Below are 15,275 nucleotides of genomic sequence, written 5' to 3'. Positions count from 1 at the left end.
TTATGACGTGGCTTTGAATGGTGCATACTGAACGCAAATTTTTTTTGGAGTTGTAATAAGTTAAAAAAATGAAGTGTCAGTGTAATAGATGAGTTTTCGTCCGAAACCCTGATACTTCGAAAGAGATTGTCCAGTTTGTACACGAGGTGCATCCAGTTTTTGCCGTAACCCTCTCTACTTTTTCGCACATGCTATGTGGGTGAAATGATGATACCATGCCAAGTTCCAACCTTTTTAGAGTTCATTTGTAGTGCTTTTCAATTTCAGGGTCATTTAGCTCAAAACAAATCTTTAAATGCATGAAAAATATCTAATGATGCCAGGAAGGGTTGAAAGTTTATGACGTGGCTTTTAATGGTGCATACTGAACGCAAAAATAGTCTGGAGTTGTAATAAGTTTAAAAAAAATGAAGTGCCGGTGTAACAGATGCGTTTTCGTCCGAAACCCTAATACTTTGGAAGAGATTGTCCAGTTTTTACACGAGGTGCATCCAGTTTTTGCCATCACTCTCTCTACTTTTTCGCATATGCTATGTGGGTGAAATGATGATACCATGCCAAGTTCCAACCTTTTTAGAGTTCATTTGTAGTGCTTTTTCAATTTTAAGGTCATTTAGCTCAAAACAAATCTTTAAATGCATGAAAAATAGCTAATGATGCCAGGAAGGGTTGAAAGTTTATGACGTGGCTTTGAATGGTGCATACTGAACGCAAATTTTTTTTGGAGTTGTAATAAGTTAAAAAAATGAAGTGTCAGTGTAATAGATGAGTTTTCGTCCGAAACCCTGATACTTCGAAAGAGATTGTTCAGTTTGTACATGAGGTGCATCTAATTTTTGCCGTAACCCTCTCTACTTTCTCGCACATGCTATGTGGCTGAAATGATGATACCATGCCAAGTTCCAACCTTTTTAGAGTTCATTTGTAGTGCTTTTTAATTTTAGGGTCATTTAACTCAAAACAAACCTTTAAATGCATGAAAAATAGCTAATGATGCCAGGAAGGGTTGAAATTTATGACGTGGCTTTGAATGGTGCATACTGAACGCAAAAAAAGTCTGGAGTTGTAATAAGTTTAAAATATGAAGTGCCGGTGTAACAGATAAGTTTTCGTATGAAACCCTGATACTTCGAAAAAGATTATCTAGTTTGTACACGAGGTGCATCCAGTTTTTGCAGTAACCCTCTCTACTTTTTCGCATATGCTATGTGGGTGAAATGATGATACCATGCCAAGTTCCAACCTTTTCAGAGTTCATTTGTAGTGCTTTTTAATTTCAGGGTCATTTAGCTCAAAAAAACTTTAAATGCATGAAAAATAGTTAATGATGTCAGGAAGGGTTGAAATTTTATGACGTGGCTTTGAATGGTGCATACTGAATGCAAAAAAAGTCTGGAGTTGTAATAAGTTTAAAAAAATGAAGTGCCGGTGTAACAGATGAGTTTTCATCCGAAACCCTGATACTTCGAAAGAGATTGTCCAGTTTATACACGAGGTGCATCCAGTTTTGCCATGATGTCAGAAAGGGTTGAAAGTTTGATGCCGGTGTAAGTTTTCGTCCATGTAAACATGTAAAAATATATATAAAAAATACATTGATCATCAATGATCTTTTTGTGTAGAATCTAAATTGTCAATAGGAATCTACCCCGGTTTAAGAACCGGCGAATACTCCTATTGCAGCCACAAATCCTACACATAGAGTTTACTGAAGACCAAGTGGTTGTGATAGTTTGAGAAGTAACATATTTAAGGTGGTAAAAACCTTTTTAGTCGAGCGAGGTGGGACTAAAAAACAGCTGTAACTAAATAACTTTAGCACCGGTTTGGGGCACGAATCAGTACTAAATGTGCTGGGTGGGGCCCCAGCCTGACAACAACCAGCCACAACCTCATTAGTACTGGTTCATGGCATGAACCGGTACTAAAAGTTCTCCACGAATCGATACTAATGATCGACGACCACCTAGCCGTTTGAACCGGCACTAACGGTGACCATTAGTGCCGGTTCATTTGCAAACCGGTACTAATGTGCTGAACATTTGACCCTTTTTCTACTAGTGTCCACCGTGAGGGTGGTGAGGATATACCGGAATCATGAGGTACAACGAGAAATAATTTTTGTACACAACTCTAACGAAGATTCTAGCATCGGAAAAACATATTGTAAATATCTCATCCAAGTTTCCCAAATATTCCCACATAAAAAATATGTTGCAACAAGAAATCTGAGATATACAAACATACCATGTGAGATATTCAAGCATCATATCTTTTGGTTTTGAGGTTATCAAGTTTTTTTTTTGAGAAAAAAGGCCAATGCTTTTTTTCAGGCATTTTTTTCTGGGCCAGTGCTTATAGTTCCTAACAATAACCAATGTTCAAACAAATTGGGCCCAAAAGGCCACTGGACAATCCCATGCCCAAGGTCACCGAAGCCCACACCGGGTCTGTAGAGTCCAATCCAAACCCTATAATACGCAGCAATCCAGCAACCGACTCCTCCGCCTCCCCTCGCCGCGCCGCCACTTCTCCTCCGGCCGCAACCGCCGTGGCCTCCACGACGAGCTCGGTAACGACCCCGTTCCCCGCCGCCTTCTCGCCTCACGACCTCCAGGCGTTAGCAGCCGCCCCGCCCTGCCTAGTTCTATTGTCTTTCGGCTGTGCGAGTCGTATGGTAGTGTATGCCAGTGGATGGATTCTTGATTTTATCCTCGCGCATCGCAGAAACTGATTACCGGCGGATCTCATCGCCACCGCGTATGAGACGATGCCACAGCGATCCGCCCCGCCGTCGCCGTTCTCTACGGGCTCGCTTCTGCGGTCCAGTAGGCGATGGCGGTGTATATTGCGCAGTAGATTTATATCAGGGATTTGAAAGAACAGCTCAGCACAGCAGTGGCATGTTTAAGTTGCTAGCGTGTTTGTTAGCCCTTTGTTCTGAATTCTGATTAGGCGCCGGTGTTTGGTTAGTATCTCCAGAAATACAGCATGCTTCTGAGATGTGATACGAACCTGTGTATATGGTAACTATTATGTGGGTTGTGTTGATATATTTTTTGTAGTGTTTATGTTAAAATATATTTTTTGTTTATCCTTCTGTTCTGCTCGCTGTTGTTTCCCTAGGAATTCATGTTTCATTCTCGTTTTTGCTGCTGTTTATTGGAGGATCATTGTTGATGCAGATGATGAGGCACAAGTTTTATGGGTAATTTGCGTCTGAGGCATCTCTGTGATGTCACACCCTTTTCACCTTGGAGATCTGATGCATGCTTGATAATATCCTCCTCTTCCCTTATTCGTTTTTTTTAATCTTTGACTCGTTTGGGTGAGATGAGGATATAATTACATTGTTGATGGATGATATGATGTCCAATGAATCATGTATTAGCTCTATCTGATCATACCCCATGATTGTTTTATTAAGAAAGAAAACTTTGCCGGTTTGTTGAGTCTCTCTCTTTATAATTTGCTCGTCAGTTTATTTTTGCTGTCGAAAATGAGCGCTGTTGATGCAGATGAGGATACACGAGTTTATGGGTAATTTGCGTCTGAGGCATTTCAGTGATGTCATACTCTTTTTCACCTTGGAGATCTGATGCATCCCCTCACTCACTTCTTTTTTGTTCTTTATACTTTTCTTTCAAAAGTCTTTTGTTTCGGGTTTTAATTGGCGAGAGATGAGATGATGAATGAGATTAATTTCCCTATTGGTTTGACTGGCTGACATGATGGCCTAAAATACTGAACCGAATCTGATCATCCTGTCTTATTTGATACGAAGAGAAATGAATTTGTTTGAAGCTTTTCCAGCTTCAAAGATATGCTGGTGTTTGTTGCAGAATGATACAAAAAATGATTTTATTGTAGTTTAAAACGCAAACAAGCAATGTTAGATCAATTCAGATATAAAACTTTGTTTTCTAAGTAGAATGGGCATAGTTGATGCAGATGAGGATACATGAGCTTATGGGTAATTTGCATCTGAGGCATTTCTGTGATGTCACACTCTTTTTCACCTTGGAGATCTGATGCATCTGCCCTCAATGTTGCATTTTCCTTGCTGGTACTTTCCTTTCAAAAATATATTTAATTTTGTGTTTAGTAGGCCAGACATGATATGATGCATGAGATTAATTTCCCTATTGGTTTGATTGGCTGATATGGTGGCCTAAAATAATGAACCGAGTCTGATCATCCTCTTGCTTGTATCCTTGCTATGTTCCATGCAGACTAATTTAATTTAATATTTTCTAATTTAATCAGTGGAGGTGAGATGATGAATGATTAATTTCCCTATTGGTTTGATTGGCCAACATGATGGCCTCTATACTGAACCGAGAATGATCATCATCCCTGGTTTGATAAGAAAAAATAGTGCATTTTGTTTTTAGCTTTCTTTTGGTTTTGAAATGCTGTAACTCTGCCTTGTATATTGGTGTCAAAAATGAGTTTGATTGTTTCTTGCTGTCTTCTTTCGATGTTCATTTGAAATGTTCTGTTTTTTCAAGTTGTTGCTTCTTTTTTTGGAATGAGCATTGTTGATGCAACTGAGGAGACACAAGTTTATGGGTAATTTGCGTCTGAGGCATTTCTATGATGTCACACCCTTTTCACCTTGGAGATCTGATGCATCCTTAATAATGTTCACTTATTTTGACTTCTTCCTTTTTTTCATTTATTTCTAATGTCTAGATGGATCTTGGCGTATGCTTAATCTGACATTGCAGTTTACTTTCTGTGCTCCAATTTTTTTCTTTTTTATCTATTATAATTCATTGGTCGCGAGATCTTATGGGTTTCACCTCTAGCCTACCCCAACTTGTTTGGGACTAACGGCTTTGTTGTTGTTGTTGTTTATCTATTATAATTCAAGTCCTTGTGGTTCTTCTAGTTTTGAGTTGGAACATTTGGTGGTGCAATGGTTATAAAACATTCCTCGTACTGATGGGAGATCCACGTGAACGACTCCTATACACCGATAGAATCTGAGCACCAATCATGCTTCTTCTGGATTCATTGGATCCTTGTTTTTTTTGTGTTTTTTGTCCTGAGGTTTGTTTTACATTTTGATCCGTGTTTATTTGTCTTGAGGTTTGTTTTGCATTTGGATTTGAGACTAAGTGTTTATCTGAATTTGTTGAACTTTTAGATTTGTCACCTTCAGAGCTAATATTTGATTGACATTAGTTGTCTTGTCCTGCTCCAAGACGCCAAACTCGTGTAAATAATTCAACGTTTTAAATATTGTGTGATTTGTTAAGGATTTATTCTTGGTGCTGTTTGTTCCAATTATGCAGCGGTTGTAAAACATTCCTCGTACTGATGGGAGATCCTCATGAATGACTGAATCTGAGCACCAGTAAACCATTTGATCTCAGTCAATCTGTTTTTTCTGATTCCATTTTGTTTCGAGGATGGTTAAGGTTGATATTTTGTCTATGTCGTAGCTGGCATCTTCTTGCCTCCGATCATTCTTTTATACCTATCCAAACTGCTTTCCCCTGTTGAGATTCTTCAGCTGATGATTGGCTTGCTTCTGTAAGTGTTTTTGTTTGTTGGTGGCCAAGGATTAAACTAAATTAATAGACAAGCATATGTCTGAATTTTCTTCATGTGGAACGATATAATCTTCTCTATGAGGCCAATGATCTTGCTCATATCTGCAATTATAGTTGATGTGTTTTATGGTTTCATGGTGCTGATGATGATTAGTGTGAATCTTTCTCAATGAAATCATCAATGATTACATAACCTACTGCCTTCCTTCTGAGGCATCATGATTCCTGGTACCCCGTTTCTGTTTTCTTTGTCTTTTTGTTTTTATGTCTCTTGAATTGGTGTTTGCCCAGGTCGAATGATGATTACAAGTGCATAGTTCATATGATCAAATCATGATTACATGAACAAAAATAGTCTTTCGCTCCTATCTGATGACCTTTCAACCTAAACCTTTTACACGAGAATCAAATAATTTAGTTCATCTAACCTAACGCTTTTCATTTGAAAATCAGACAATTTAGTTTCTATGATTCCTTAGAGGACGGTGAAGATTGATATTTGGTCTCGTTCGTCGTAACTGGCATTTATTTGCCTTGCCGACCATCCTGCTATATCACCACCCATATTCTGAGTCCTCTTATTACATTATATCTCAGCTTGACATGTTAATTCTTTTTTATTATTTGACCTTTGATTAACCTAAACTAATAGAATGGTTTTCCATTTGACTAATGAATATGCTGAATTTTTTATTTGCTTGGATGTGAGCAGTGATGAGACAATTCAATAAATATGATCTTCCAGGTGTGATTATCAATCACTACGTTCTTACTGAGCTCCTACACCATTGCTTTTGAGGTTTACTTCTGTTGTTGTTGGCGATCTGTTCACTGATTTTGTATATTCAGTTTGATTGCAAAAATAATGTTTTGTTGTGTACAATAGATACATTGATGGTTGCAAAGATTTTCCAAACCAGTTTGAGGATGATGATTTTATATTTGTCGCCCCAGTCTTAGGGTCTACATTGTTGGATCTGTGCTGATTGACATACTTCTTAATCTGACTCGGTAGATGATGATCCAATATTTTGTTGCACCCTTATCCCTCCCATACAATCCCAAATTTGTTTCGGTCATGTCTTCTGCTTTCTTTACATACTTGGTGCTTCTTTTCCTTTGGTGATGGCAGTGACGATTTGCAAATATTCAAGCTGAACAGACCAAATCACAGGTTTTCTCTTAGGAGTTAATTTGTATGCTGAATATCCCGCTGAACTGAGCCATCCAATACCTGATTTTATAATCTGCTATTCATTGTTCTTTTCTCCTGTTCTCTCTTTTCTGCTTCTTTTTCTTGAGAAAGGATACTGCTCATTTCTTTATCTATAATTCTGTTTTATTTTTTTGTTTGTTTTGGGGTGGACAGTTGCGATGAGGATAACAAGCTCCCTCTTCTGAAAGCATTGACGACATTGCTGGCAGAATCGAACCAATTAAATATTGCCACCACTGAGCAACTATGCATCTTTGAACAATATTTCTTTGCTGTTATTGATTGTTTGCTTCTTTGAACTTCCAGTTACTAGATTTGTTTGTTTGGATTGTGATGAGGTATTGATGCGTAATCCAGCACCTGATCCGAGCGTTTTCTTTGTATGCGTCCGTATTTTTGCTCTGATGTTATACCTTGACTTTTTTTTATACAGCTAGAATGCAATTGATGCCTATGATGATTAGCTATGTTGGAATTACCGTCAGATACAGAATGACGATATTTTTTTGCGTCTTTCTGAGGTTAAATATTGCTCAAGTCTTTTGCTTGTTATGTTGATACAACAGCCACTAATAATCACTGAAGTGGCAAGTGTCGTCCTTTGGCTGGAATCTCTGTTTACACCTGGTTTGATTCAGCTGTGTGCTTTGCTCTGTTTTTTTGCAATGTCTAATTCTCTGTATAAATTTGCATGTTGCCTTATCTCTTGCAAACACTGACCGAAGATGCTTTGACATGTTGATATATGTACATGAGATTGTGTTTGTATGCCGATTATCACAGGTTTTCTCTCAGGAGTTGATTTGTATGCCGCTGAACCGAGCCATCTGATACCTAATATTTAATCTGCCGTTCATTGTTCTTTTCCTTATCTTTTTGTGTTTGATTTTTGTTGTTGTTTGGGGCGACGCAGTTGCGATGAGGATAACAAGCTCCCTCTGCTGAAAGCATTGACGACATCGCTGGCAGAATCGAACCAATTAAATATTGCCACCACTGAGCAACATTGTATCTTGATCTCCTTTTGCTGTTATTTGATTGTTTGCTTCTTCTTACCTTCCAGTCTACATGATCTGTGTGGATTGTGACAGGTATTGATGCATGATCCAACACTTGATCTTCATCTGAATCCAACAGTGATAATTTTGTTCTTGTTGATTTGGCCAGTATCAATGGATTCCTGTGAATTAGAAGGCATTTATATTCTGATGGTACACCTTGTTTCCTTCAATCTTTTTAGCCAAACAAATGTTGGGCAATCTTTTCTTCCAAATTAGATCTAGAATGCACTTGAAGCCTATGATGATTAGCTTTCAAGTTGGAATTACCGTCAGATTCCAGATGACGATATATTTGCGGCTTTCTGAGGTTTAAAACTTCTCATGTCTTTTACTTTTTACTCCCTCCGTTCCAAAATAGATGACTCAACTTTGTATTAACTTTAGTATAAAGTTGAGTCATCTATTTTAGAACGGAGGGAGTATATTGTAAACAACAGCCACTTCTCCACTGCATGTGTTCTCATTTGGTCATAACCTTTGTGGTTTGTCTATAGGCTGGAATGCCCATTTGCCCCCGGTTTGGTTCAGCTCTGAATGTTCTATTAAGTGGGTTCCTTTCACTTCAATATTTCTCACTCTGTTTTTCTGCAAGTATTTAATTGTCTATTTGTAAATTGGTCTGTTGTCATGTCTCTGTTAGCTATGAACATTGTTGCCATGTCTTCTGTGTTTCTGTGATAGTGTTTCAGTCGGTTTACAGTGGTGATTACAGTGATCACACTAATTGATTGGTTAGTCTAACTTTATTTGATCCAATCAACTGGGGAAATGGTATGGCAGTGATGATAAATTTAAGGCTTGTTTCTCAAAACATTCGCAGTTGCCGCCTAAGAGCTTTCGCCCTGCCAGGCTTGACAGCTAATGCTGCTAATTCCTTCCTTGGATGTCCGAGCCTTGTCAACATCCCTGTTTTATCTTTGTTTTGATTTTAGTTTGTTTCTTCGCTGCTTGTTTCATTGTATTGGCTTGTTTCTCAAACATTCGCAGTTGCTGCCTGGGTTTTCTGCCCTGCCAGATTTTATTCTCTCAAGCTGAACATTCTTAACCCTTTTATGTGCTTCATTTAGATGTTGATTTTTTAGAATTCTGATTATGATTATGTGATTCGAAGGTCTTTAGTGATTGAAAAGCAATGGTGGAGCATGGAAGCCCCCTCAACAATGTTGAACAAGTGTTCATTGCTGCCTGAATGTACCGAAATAGGTTCGGACAGAGCACGAATATGGCGGTTGGTCTACCGCTTGGTAGCAGGCAGATAGTAGTGTACATGCTTGCTATGCTTGCTAGTAGAAGACTTCGATCCGACATACTGGATATTAGGGCGTTTGTGTTGCATGGTTGGGTGATGTACCACTGGAAGCATTGCTATGCTTTGTCTGCTGTCGCTGTTTTCTGTAGATGAGGTGCCGCGCGTTGCATGAAGATTGCCCGGATGGTTTGTTTGGCCCTCTGAGCGGTGCAGATGTAATTTTTATTATGATTGAGGTCCTTTGTATTTTTGGCGAACAAAAGAAAAATGTGTGTATGCTGTTTGGCTCAGCATATTGCTGCCGGAATCAACTTTATGATCTATTCCGATGCAAGAAGAAAATAGAAACTCTGTTTGATGCTTGCTCGGGTAAAACTCTATTCGATTTGAATTTATTACTCCTTTAGTCCCATGATATAAGATCATTTTTCTTATATTGTGGGATGGAGGGGTAGCTTTTATTCCAATGAAAGCTTGTTACGCCTGACGAATATGTTCTCTTTTTTCAGATAACCAGAAGGGAAATGCTTGTTTTTCCAGCCGCCATAAAAGCTTCGGAGAAAATCGCACCTCAGAATATGTTGGCCACACAACTACAAGCTATTTTTCGTCCTATATATGCTGCCATATACTGTATTATGTACTCCCTCTGTCCCGTAATATAAGAACGTTTTTGGCACTAGTGTAGTGTCAAAAAGGTTCTTATATTATGGGACGGGTGGAGTATATCTTTTTTCTTTATGGCCTCTCTGAAAGGGACCTGTTTTTCTTATGGATCAGCTCGGACAGGTATGATCACACAGTTTTTGTTCAAACGGAGGTAGTATGTGATTTGTGTTATGTCGCCGGTGTTACATGCCAACTCCGGCAGGTAGCCATAGCCCTCCTGCTTAATGCTCCCCATAGCATCAGCTGTTCCATTCCCACCTCTCTTCTTGACACAGCCGCCCCAACCCTAGCTGGTCGACTTCACATGTACCCATGGCTCCTTTGCATCTCGCCGCCCTGGCCTAGGGCCTTCGTCTGCACCTTGCCGCCCCATGAAGAAGGCGTGGTGATCGTAGGACAACGACCGGAGAAGGAGAGCGAAGCGAGGATGGATGATGTTGTTCGGTGGTGAGGGTGAGATGCGCCGATGGTGATGGATCCAAACCTTCAGAGCGAGGGAAAGGGAAGGAGGTCGCTAGTGGCGGGGAGAATGCGAGGGGATGAGAGAAGGGGTGGGGGTGCCAGCCGTGGGGCAGGACACGAGTGGTGGTGGCAACTGTGGGGGAGGTCGCCGGTGATTGGTGACGGCGGCAGATTGAGGGAGAGGAATGGGGGTCGGACGATCCCTCTCTCCTTTTCTCTGCCCCTTCATGACTATGGAGGAGGATTGTGATGAATAGAATTGTATCGAGAGAGACAAGGAAACAAATGATTCGAACAACCCTTTATTGATGATGAATGAGCACTTATATACAATGGGAACAGTTGCCTCGGAGGGTCTAGATGGTCCTTAGAGATGCAATTCCAGGAACCGTCGTGACGGTTGCTGGAAGTGTGCAACCGCACATCTAGGAAGGAGCGGGGATTATTCCCTAATAACCACAAGAGTTATTTAGTTTTAACACTCCCCCTAATCACCGCTTGATTGCATCGTAGTCCATCATCTGATAAAGTCTCCTCCAAAAACCCTGTGGGAAAAATATGAGGAGTATAGATTTTGATATGTTGCTAAAACTCCTTCAAACCCAGTGGGAAAATAAGGAGAAAATGATGCAACATATAATGGTTATTGTCTCTTTTAACTCAATACGAGAAAACCCATAAAGTTCAGAGGACAATAAATATGTCGTATATACTTTCCCCAAAACCCCGGTGGGGAAAACTGAAGTATGACATATGATCTCATGTTGATATTACCTCATTAAAAACCTTTATGAGAATCTGCATAGTAGACTCATGAAGGGAAAAAGAGTATAATATGATGCATTGAACAGGAACAATTTAGGAAGATACTCCCCCTCATTCTTGCATATTCTGAAGTTGTCATATACCAATTCCGTGTACACATTCCTGGAATGTAAAAGTTGGTAGAGACTTGGTGAACAAATCAGTTGCATGATTTGACTTGCAAGATATGCAATATATCGATATTGCTTATTATGTAACCTGTTTGCATCCGAGCAACACAAGAAACATTATCCTTGGGATAATGGTTGGTGGATGTAGCCATGAGGTCTGTTTTGAAGACACTTCATGAGAGGGCTACCACACCTAGTAGGAACACTAAGCTTGTCTACGATCTGACATAGTGGGGATCTGATCAATGTATCCAACAATATAGGTGTTCACATTTCTGTGAAACTGAAAAACCAGGACAAGATGTTTGATGCCTTTGGAGATATCGAAAGATATTCTTAAGTCCCAACCAATTGTGTTTGGTGGATCCAATGGCATTATGGAACGTTGAGTTCCAATATCTTATTTCCATCATCTCTTGGTCTAAATAGATCTTTCTCTACGTCTAGAGAATGAACTACCATGAGAGTTATGGATGGATAAGATTTGTCCACAATGAATTTCTCCAATATATTTTGAATATAGACAACATAGTATAACATAATGTATGATGAAGGTGCTCAAGTTGTAGTAACGAGCGGTATTTTGGTTTACCCAAATCCTTCATTTTAAAGTCCGTCACTTAGATGATTACATGTGTCGTCATTGTAGACACACAACATATGGATAATCATCATTGTAGGAGTAATCCCTGTGTATAAGGATCTCACTGCGTCGGTTGTACCATATGTACCGACAACAATAAGCCGTATGGTGGCTTACTGATTTTACACAATGTATGTTGCATTTTGTATTTCGATTCAGAATTGAGATTCCATCAGAAATCAATCATATATGAATCTAGTGATCCACATGGATATGTAATCACTACATCTATCAACTGCAGAGATAGATGATTTTGTACTGCCAATGATATAAGTTATCGGAATGAGATTCCACCCCTGGAGAATAGTTGGGTATCTGCGTGAACCCTTGTGCTACAATATTTGCTCTTTGTTTCACCACCTTGTTGTTCTCAATTCTGTTTCCAGAAGAAAACTGGTGTCGGTATTGCTTATGAATCCCTTTGCTTGAGTTCAGTCCGAGTGTTGTTCACACTTTGCCATGGCCATGGTCTTTGGATCTGAATCACTTGAAAGGTTTTTTCAATCTAGTTGAGAAATGTATGTCGACTGTTGTAGACTTTCGGTTATATGTTTCTCTAGAATCTATATATTAATATAGAGTTGATGGAAATATCGTTACCCATGGTGACTGCTCGCGATTTCCCAATGCGATTAAGTCGGGTACTCCGATGTCCCGGTCATTGTGTGCACTATGACCTGGGTTGGTGGAGGTTTCCCATCCATTGGGTGTATACTACCTATTAGGTGTCTGCCAACGTGAAGTTGACTTGCATTTACTGATTCACAGGCCTTGATATCCTTGCTTGCGAGAAGCTGAATCCTGATGTACTTCTGCCATACATCTCCCCCTGTTGCTTTGAACGGGGAGTGGAGTGATTCTTATTGGTAACTTCACTCTTTCAGGCATATTTTGCAGGATTGTAGGATTGTGTGACACCTTTATAGTCAGCAAATGAATCTGACAGGTTATTTGCAATGTGTTGCAAATGTTCTGAATGCATGGTTCAGATCTTTGAGTACGTGGATTTGAGGTAGAAATGTGTTAAACATTCCACTAATTTTTTGGCATTCTTTATGGTACTTGAAATCTCCCCCTAATGCCTGGAAACGTTCCTCATTGAATCAACATACTGGCCTTGAATAACTCCCCATGTGAGGGGCTTGAGGTATTGACGGTAATACAGTTATACCTCACATAGATCCCAACTATATGTTGAGGGGCCAATGATGTATGCCGGATGGTGATATCGGTATGCAACCGAATTACCGCAGATAGGAAATACTTGGTAGATATCCACATATCAAAGATAGAGGGGAATAATATTATGCAGTTCTGTCATGAGCGTGTAAAACTGCATGACTCCAACGTAAAGTTGGTAAGTTGCAATCCCAAAGTAAAGATAATGCAATGAGCTTAACTCTTTGGATAGGATTCTACCAAACCATTTTGAGTCTAGACATTAGGACAAATTGCTAAACTTCAATCCAAGGGCCATAGAGAAGGCACTCAAGGAGAATTCTGCAATGTTATCCATTCGATTTGCTTGAAATCGATGTCAAGATAATGAGCCAATGGTTTCGTGTGAATAAAGCACACACTTAAGACCATCATGTAGATATGTCTTTTAGAACCATGGAATACCTGAATAGTCTAGTCAATGGATGGGAAGAGCCACTTACCTCAACTTGATGCATTCAAGGAGTTTGAGTGGTTCAGCGTAGACTTTAAGGTGTGCGAGCCTTAAAATTAGCTTCCCTGTGTCACTTGTAGTGCACATAAAATCCAAATGTTGTTAGAATTAAGCATCATAATAATCATAAACTAATGGAATTGCTGATAGTTTCAGTTTCAACCCAATGTCTTGATGACCAAGACGAGTATGTCAAGTTTGTCATCTACAAGACACTCTGGAAAACTATCTCGTATGCAACATGTGCTACGGTTGTGTCATATGTGTAGTACAATCCAGATGATACACAGAGAATGTGCTTGCCATATCCGTTGCATATGGTAAAGAGAAGTTATTTCTCTTTGTTGTCATCATAAGTTTCGCTATGAAAACTATTTTGACGGATATCTCCATAGTTTAGTAGGGTACGAGTTAAACCTGGAAAGCAATAAAGTATCCCGACGTTACTCGAGTACCCACGGGGATAGTAAATATGACTCGAGTTGAGCCAACAAATACCTCATCGCGTCTAGCGATTTTAAGATCCGGCAGGCACCTCCCACGCGCACAAAATTCATTGCCGATGGTAAAATCCGGCAGGCACCTCCCACGCGCGGTGCCCGCTGCCTAGCGGTGGTCGGCGTCACTACTGTACCAGACGTCGGAGGAGCCCACACGAATTGCAGTGCCCTCGGCGGAGAGCGGCGGCAACTCCAGCGATTTTCAACTCCAGTGAACTCCATGAGAGGAAAATCAAAAGTGGAAGAAGAACTGAATCGGCGTGAAGCACCCCACAAATATCAGTGTCTTCATCTAATAGCTACGAACAAACAAGGTGCTAGTTTCCTAATTCTGTTCATGACTACAGAATATTTGCTTTACCACGAACAGGAAGCCACGAAGCAAATCACAGAGAAACTGACGGAGAAGAATATGTACGACGCCTTACTTCTTCTCCACAAGGACATTCGTCGTCGTGCGTATCTGTCCTATCGTTGGACCGCGGAGGTATGAAGATGATTGTGCGGCCGCAGCCTGCATCATCGCGGCGTGGCAGAGCCCACGACTGCGGCTACGTGGTCGCGTTGACCCGCCCTCCACCGACGTCCGTGGATCCTCGGTCCAAGGAGAGTCGTGGCCCCTGGTCGTGCCAGCCCGACGCGCCCCGCACCCGTCCGCCTGCTCTGCGACGCGCCCCACACCATGGCCGTGCGCCGCGCCCGCCGGCGCCATGGCCGCGCCGCCTCCCGTCTCCTGCACGCTGGCGGTTACGGGAGAAATCCCCATCAGGAACCGCTCTTGAGAGAAAAAGGAAGATAACCTTATCTCTTCGGCTGTTTTTACTCCAACCCTTGTGGTTTCTCATAATCACAGATGATTTTCTGCAGTTCTTTGTTTAAGAGCATCATTTTTTTGCGATTGAAATTAAATTTTTCTCGCACAACAATATTGATTTGCGATTGAGAATTATTATTTTCTCGCAAAACAATCTCATTGCGATTGAGATTAATTTTCTCTCGCACAATATTAATTCACTCCATTGAATTATCATGCAACTTGATACAAGATCATCTCATTTCATTTGAGGTCTATACAATTCAAGTGTTCACTTGAGTGTCAAGTTTGCAACATCATTACTATTCATTACAATAGTAGTATATATCTGTTGAGTACTGAGATGTATTCCAGATCTTAAGTTGATGTAATATTTTTCCACGTTTATCATGTGTCGAGATTTATTACGTCCATTTGCAATTGAGATTTTTAATCTCTTGCAAAGACAAATTCAGTACATCACTACTGTTCTGCTGAGTACCAGATTTCCATC

At 40.2% G+C, this 15,275-nt stretch overlaps 2 long non-coding RNA genes, 18 other non-coding genes and 1 pseudogene across 20 annotated transcripts; 20 read left to right on the top strand and 1 right to left on the bottom strand.

Annotated features, from left to right (window-relative positions):
• The first annotated feature begins 2,505 nt into the window (after positions 1 to 2,505).
• On the top strand, positions 2,506 to 9,921 carry LOC119307229. The gene is made up of 3 exons (XR_005149194.1): positions 2,506 to 2,572; positions 8,950 to 9,456; positions 9,597 to 9,921. It is a non-coding gene; the product is annotated as an uncharacterized LOC119307229 (long non-coding RNA).
• Positions 3,177 to 3,274, top strand: LOC119313413. Its single transcript, XR_005151701.1, has one exon. It is a non-coding gene; the product is annotated as a small nucleolar RNA Z101 (small nucleolar RNA).
• LOC119313432 lies at positions 3,327 to 3,407 on the top strand (annotated as a pseudogene).
• Positions 3,510 to 3,607, top strand: LOC119313409. The gene has a single exon (XR_005151697.1). It is a non-coding gene; the product is annotated as a small nucleolar RNA Z101 (small nucleolar RNA).
• Positions 3,679 to 3,765, top strand: LOC119313421. The gene has a single exon (XR_005151709.1). It is a non-coding gene; the product is annotated as a small nucleolar RNA Z102/R77 (small nucleolar RNA).
• LOC119313410 lies at positions 3,943 to 4,040 on the top strand. Its single transcript, XR_005151698.1, has one exon. It is a non-coding gene; the product is annotated as a small nucleolar RNA Z101 (small nucleolar RNA).
• On the top strand, positions 4,114 to 4,200 carry LOC119313427. The gene has a single exon (XR_005151714.1). It is a non-coding gene; the product is annotated as a small nucleolar RNA Z102/R77 (small nucleolar RNA).
• On the top strand, positions 4,270 to 4,353 carry LOC119313426. Its single transcript, XR_005151713.1, has one exon. It is a non-coding gene; the product is annotated as a small nucleolar RNA Z102/R77 (small nucleolar RNA).
• Positions 4,542 to 4,638, top strand: LOC119313412. The gene has a single exon (XR_005151700.1). It is a non-coding gene; the product is annotated as a small nucleolar RNA Z101 (small nucleolar RNA).
• Positions 4,913 to 4,998, top strand: LOC119313462. Its single transcript, XR_005151745.1, has one exon. It is a non-coding gene; the product is annotated as a small nucleolar RNA snoR8a (small nucleolar RNA).
• On the top strand, positions 5,700 to 5,777 carry LOC119313449. The gene has a single exon (XR_005151733.1). It is a non-coding gene; the product is annotated as a small nucleolar RNA U83 (small nucleolar RNA).
• LOC119313331 lies at positions 5,849 to 5,942 on the top strand. Its single transcript, XR_005151668.1, has one exon. It is a non-coding gene; the product is annotated as a small nucleolar RNA snR60/Z15/Z230/Z193/J17 (small nucleolar RNA).
• Positions 6,042 to 6,137, top strand: LOC119313392. The gene has a single exon (XR_005151682.1). It is a non-coding gene; the product is annotated as a small nucleolar RNA Z43 (small nucleolar RNA).
• Positions 6,485 to 6,571, top strand: LOC119313467. Its single transcript, XR_005151750.1, has one exon. It is a non-coding gene; the product is annotated as a small nucleolar RNA U31b (small nucleolar RNA).
• On the top strand, positions 6,686 to 6,789 carry LOC119313436. Its single transcript, XR_005151721.1, has one exon. It is a non-coding gene; the product is annotated as a small nucleolar RNA Z107/R87 (small nucleolar RNA).
• LOC119313211 lies at positions 6,926 to 7,021 on the top strand. The gene has a single exon (XR_005151587.1). It is a non-coding gene; the product is annotated as a small nucleolar RNA R30/Z108 (small nucleolar RNA).
• LOC119313212 lies at positions 7,686 to 7,781 on the top strand. The gene has a single exon (XR_005151588.1). It is a non-coding gene; the product is annotated as a small nucleolar RNA R30/Z108 (small nucleolar RNA).
• Positions 8,071 to 8,152, top strand: LOC119313443. The gene has a single exon (XR_005151727.1). It is a non-coding gene; the product is annotated as a small nucleolar RNA snoR77Y (small nucleolar RNA).
• LOC119313396 lies at positions 8,228 to 8,401 on the top strand. The gene has a single exon (XR_005151686.1). It is a non-coding gene; the product is annotated as a small nucleolar RNA Z112 (small nucleolar RNA).
• LOC119313156 lies at positions 8,613 to 8,733 on the top strand. Its single transcript, XR_005151539.1, has one exon. It is a non-coding gene; the product is annotated as a small nucleolar RNA SNORD14 (small nucleolar RNA).
• Positions 9,922 to 13,654: 3,733 nt separating the features above from the next.
• Positions 13,655 to 14,772, bottom strand: LOC119307228. Its single transcript, XR_005149193.1, has 2 exons — positions 13,967 to 14,772; positions 13,655 to 13,885 (listed from the first exon to the last, which is right to left on the bottom strand). It is a non-coding gene; the product is annotated as an uncharacterized LOC119307228 (long non-coding RNA).
• Positions 14,773 to 15,275: the final 503 nt, after the last annotated feature.

The sequence above is a fragment of the Triticum dicoccoides genome, chromosome 5B (genome assembly GCF_002162155.2).
Source record: "Triticum dicoccoides isolate Atlit2015 ecotype Zavitan chromosome 5B, WEW_v2.0, whole genome shotgun sequence".
Classification (NCBI taxonomy): domain Eukaryota; kingdom Viridiplantae; phylum Streptophyta; class Magnoliopsida; order Poales; family Poaceae; genus Triticum; species Triticum dicoccoides.
Note: the sequence above shows the minus strand (reverse complement) of the source record. Positions and strands in the feature narration are given on the sequence as shown.